Source organism: Castanea sativa, chromosome 11, assembly GCF_040712315.1.
Source record: "Castanea sativa cultivar Marrone di Chiusa Pesio chromosome 11, ASM4071231v1".
Lineage (NCBI taxonomy): Eukaryota > Viridiplantae > Streptophyta > Magnoliopsida > Fagales > Fagaceae > Castanea > Castanea sativa.
Genome location: NC_134023.1, coordinates 2,246,636 through 2,251,928, shown reverse-complemented (window position 1 = coordinate 2,251,928; position 5,293 = coordinate 2,246,636). Strand labels below are relative to the sequence as shown.

The 5,293-nt window shown below is 33.6% G+C and overlaps 1 non-coding gene across 1 annotated transcript; it reads left to right on the top strand.

Moving 5' to 3' along the window:
* Positions 1–4,617: 4,617 nt before the first annotated feature.
* On the top strand, positions 4,618–4,724 carry LOC142618131 (small nucleolar RNA R71). The gene has a single exon (XR_012841181.1). It is a non-coding gene; the product is annotated as a small nucleolar RNA R71 (small nucleolar RNA).
* Positions 4,725–5,293: the final 569 nt, after the last annotated feature.

The window sequence follows — 5,293 nt, the reverse complement described above, 5'->3', positions numbered from 1 at the left end:
AAAGTTTAACATAATTGGGTATTTCATTTCTCTCTCTTATATATGCATGCATGAGATGCTTAATAAAAGAAAATATACAAAGAAAAATAAAATCTAAAAGAATCAAATTGCTTTATATATGATTACAAGCGTGTCTTCTAGGAGATGTGGGAGTTATATTATGTACCTCGAAGGTGATAGTCTCCATCAAGTAGTAATGATTGTGTGTGAGTTAAAGTGATTTTATCATATCCCAAATTATCATAACATGAAGACACCTATGCAATCTTACGATGTTATTCATACACAACATGCATTATTCTTTACTACTTTTGATACATGTGCAAGTCAATGTGATTTGGCCATCACAACGTTTACATGTGTTAATGTATGTTCACTAAATTGTCTTGGCTTGTTTTTAAAATATAAAATTGGTTAGACTTGTTTTGGATCTATATGCTTAACATTTTTCCTATTGAGAGATGTTTTTGAGAGATTAAAATGTTGCTCGGATCCTTGTTTGTGTAGCATGCTTGATTGCATTCGTATCTGTCTTTCTCTCTTCTTGAAAAACTATTTTTAAGCAATCTCAACAGCTGCTAGACACTTCTCGACAGCTAGGTTATCTATCGAGCTCTTTAGTTTATTTTTATCACATTCTCAATAGCTTCTCGATAGATTCTCGATCCATCGAGAAACTTTCTATCTACTCGATAGCTGATCGATCCATCAAGGTTGGCTTTTGCTCGATGTGTTGAGATCCTCTTACATGCATTGTTTTTTTACATGTTTTGCATTTTCTATTATCTTGTCATCCATAACATCTTGTTTCATTACATTCCTACATTTTTATGAATTCCTTTTTCCCCCTTGATCATCTTTGATCATCTTTATGTTTCTCGGGTGAGACTTTATAGATTCTTGTACCCTTTGTCAATCATGACAAAAAGGGAGAGAAATTGTGGAGAAAATGTGGTTTCTTTTGAAAATTCTACATGTTAAGGGGAGAAATACATACCCTTGTAAGGAGAGATGTGTTTCATCTTGTTAGGGGGAGTGCTTACTTCTTTCTTCTTGTACAACAGTCTTGTGACCAGGTTTACATACATTGTGCTTATCTTTGAGATATATATATATATATATATATATGATGTATGTCTTCTTCACCTATCTCTATATGTGTTGTTTCTCTTCTCTTTTTATACACATGTTTCTTTATTGTATGTAATCTTTTATTTCTATTTCACACTAAGATGCCGTGATGAGTTTTGTTTAAAGTGTTTCAGAAATACAGGTTGTCAAGGTCTTCCATTTTTTGCAAAGTTTTTCAAGAGTTTGTGTTAGGATAAATTTTATTGCATTCAACAATTGGGTATGAGTTGAGTGATTTATGGCTTCTCTCATACTTCATTTGTTTGTTGTAGTTTTGTCACGAATTTCCAAAGAGGGAGATTGTTAAGGACACATTTTATGTAATTGGCTTATTCTTTTAAAAAAATGCACTTTACTTATAATTGAGTAGATCGAGGATGTGTTTAATACTTTAAGAAACATGTTGTTCAAGCCAAGTATTAAAGTTACGAAGATTGGACCAAGAAACAAGTGAAGAAGGTTGTTCATTAAATCTAGATAGATTCCTGACAGCTCTCGACAAATAGCTATCTATCAAGGTTTAATGAGTCTCAACAGCTCTCGACAGATTCTATCTATTGAGGTCTCGACAGCTCTCGACAGACTCTATCTATCGAGAATTACGAAAATCAGTTTTTCAGATTTGATTTTTGGCCTATGCTTATGTATTTGTGTAGGGTTTCTTTTCTCACAACCCTAGATATATATAAGGCTTATTTTAAAGGCCGTCACACATAAGAATACAAGGAGAACACATGCAAAAAGTGACCAATGTCTTATTCTCTTAGAAAGAAGCTACTGCGTCTTTGCACCTTAGGGTTTTGTAACCAAGTGCTTCTTGATTTTCATTTTTGATGAAGTGAAAAAATTTGCAGCCAACAATATCTTTCTCAAGTTGTTTGTTATTCATGTACCGGGAGCCGTGCATCTTTGGTTAGTCACGTACTAGGATTCATGCAAAATGGTGGCGTTCATATATTGAAGAGTTTAAAGGTTCTAAAGCGGTAGAAGGTTTATGCTGTAAGTTCATCTATAGGAATTGTAGAGTTTAGGGACAAAAGTTTTGTATTAGATCTGAAACTTCTCTTTATTATAGTGGATTGCTTTTTAGGTTGGTTTCTCCCTAGGTTTTTTACTGTGAAACTAGTTTGTTTCATTGGTTTTTCTAGATCATCATATCTTGTCTTATTTACTATTCCGTTGTGCTTGATACTGGCATGATATTGATGTTAGTTTGTTTTAACAAGATTTATTCATAATAAATCTAATTAACAACTTGGGTTTAAAACTTGTTAATTTTATAAACTAGGATCTAATTTCTTAACAAACAAGTCTTTATGGAGACAAACCAATAATATTTTTATAAGCAGTGCGGTACGCCCAAAGTGCATCATTCAACATCAAAGACCAATCTCTAAGATTTGGGTTAACCATCTTTTCCAAAATTTGTTTAGTCTCCCTAGATGGTGTGTCATTGTCTTTTAAATAAATCCTATGGGTACAAACCAATGGACTAAGTTCTTTTATGTTAGCCATGTTCCTTCCTATGACACCCTCATGTTTACACAAAACATTTAAATAACTTACATTCCTGCAAGGAGTCAAGTTCTGAAGATATTACCATAGGAAAAGTCTCATCGGTTCCTAAAAAAGCATACTTGAGATCATTTGGCCAGGGCTTCAACTCCCATTTAGGTACTTGCTCACTAGATGGCAACAAATTTATCTCACAAGGTGGCAACTCCTCATATTTCAATTTCCAATTGCTCACTTCCAATTCCTATGCAAATTCAAAGAGACAATGAATGTATACAATTTCAGAATTCTCATCAGAGTTAAAATCACATGTATTGACTAAACAAGTTTCTAATGTTTGGTCTTGAACAACTGTTTCAATCAAGTTAACTTCATGCACATCCTTTTCATCCCTAGTTTGCTTGCAAGTATTAAAAATATTAAGCTCAAGGGTCATATTGCCAAAAAATAATTTTAAGACCCCACTTCTACAATTTATCAATGTATTAGAAGTTGCAAGAAATGGGCGTCCTAAAATCACAGATATTTGAGAATTAGCATTAGAAACAGCTTGCATATCCAAAATAATAAAGTCAACAAGTAAATGAAATTTGTCCACTTGAACCAAAACATCCTCAACAACACCCTTTGGAACAATCATAGATCAACCAACAAGTTGTAAAATTATGGAAGTGGATTTTAACTCGCATAGACCTAATTGCTCATACACTGAATACGACAAAAGATTCACAGTTGCCCTAATATCAAGCAAATCTTTCTCTATTTTTGAATTACTATTCACACATGGAATAGTGGGACAACCTAGATTTTTGAACTTAGAAGGTCTGTTGTTTTGAATAATTGCAATAACTTGTTTAGTAAAAAATGCCCTCTTATGTACATTTAGCTTATGCTTAACAGTACACAAATCTTTCAAAAATTTAGCATATAATGGAATTTGCTTTATGGCATCCAAAAGAGGAATGTTCACTTTAACTTGCTTAAGCACTGCAAAGATTTTAGAATTTTGATTCACTTTTTGAGGTGGAATCAACCTTTGGGGAAAGGGAGAGGATAGGACAAATTTCAATTTCATTAGATTTAGGCTCAAAGACATTATTACTACCCTATATTTTGGAAGATTCATCATGTATATTGCTTTAGGAATATCTTTTGCAATGATTTTTCCACTATGAAGAGTAGTTACAGATTTAACTTGACTTACTTTGTTTTCAAAGGAACTACAATTATCAACACAAAATTGACCTTGGGGGTTTGGTTGTGGTTGAGATGAAAACTTACCCTTTACTATTGTGCTCATGGATGTGGTCAACTTAGTGAGAGTGCTCCTAATGTCATTTATGGCTTTTGAGTTATGATTATTAATGGTAGATTGAGTTTGCATGAATTGTTGCAAAGTGTCCTTAATACTCTTCTTTGGGGGGGGAGGGGGGGGGGAATTATAGGGAACAAAATTTAAAGAACAATGTGTAGGAGGTGAACCACATTATCATTCCTCTAACTAAAATTTGGGTGATTCCTCCACCCTGAATTGTATGTCTCTGAATAGGGGTAAGGGTATGATTTTTTCACCATGTTCATAGCATTTGCTTAATCATAGCATTGGTAAGGTGTTCCATGGTCTCACGAATTCTATAGACCTCATCAATTTTAGGCACAGTATTGACTCCATTGACTTTCCTTAATTCCATGGCTTCAAGCTTCCTAGTCATACTAGCCACCCTAGCAATAAAGTCATCATCTTCCCTAAGTTGGTACTTACCACCCCTAGAAGGGTTGGTAAATACTCTAGACCTATCTGAGGTATTAGTGGTATCCCAAGATTGGGCATTCTCAACTAAGAGATCAAAATAATCAAAAGTCTCATCAGGATCTTTATTCAAAAACTCTCCATTGCACATCATCTCTACAAATTGGCTCATCTTTGGAGTCAAACTTTCATAGAAAAAACTAATTATACACCAAGTTTCATAGCCATGATGTGGACAAGCATTAAGCAAATCTTTAATTCTTTCCCAACATTGATAAAATGTCTCATTATCTTTTTGTGAAAAATTCATTATTTGTCTTTTAAGTGCATTAGTCCTATAAATTGGAAAAAAATTTCTCTAAAAATTCAGTTTGCAACTCTTGCCAAGTACCAATTTACCAAGGTCTCAAAGAATTAAGCCAAATTTTTGCCTTGTCTTTAAGAGGAAAAGGGAACAACTTCAACCTAATGGTCTCTTCATTACGTGATTGGTCATGGAAGGTAGAACATACCTCCTCAAATTCTTTAAAGTGTAGGTAAGGATTTTCAAAATCTAAGCCATGAAATTTAGGAAGTAATGAAATCATACCAAGCTTAAGATGAAAATTATTTGCATTAGTTGGAAAAATGATGCATGATTGTGCACTACTCCTACTAGGTTGCGAATAATCCCTGAGAGTTGTAATGGGTTGGTGAGCATGAAAGTTTTCATTATTTAAATTATTCTCATCACCATGATTACCCTCTAAGTCCGTCATGATATCAAGTGTGTGGGAATGTGTTAAAGAATTAGATAAATTGCCAAACAAATTATTAGACTCAATTCTAACCATGCGATTATCACTATCATGAAACCAAACACGCGTGCAATAGAAAAGCAAGAAAGAAAAAGAAAAA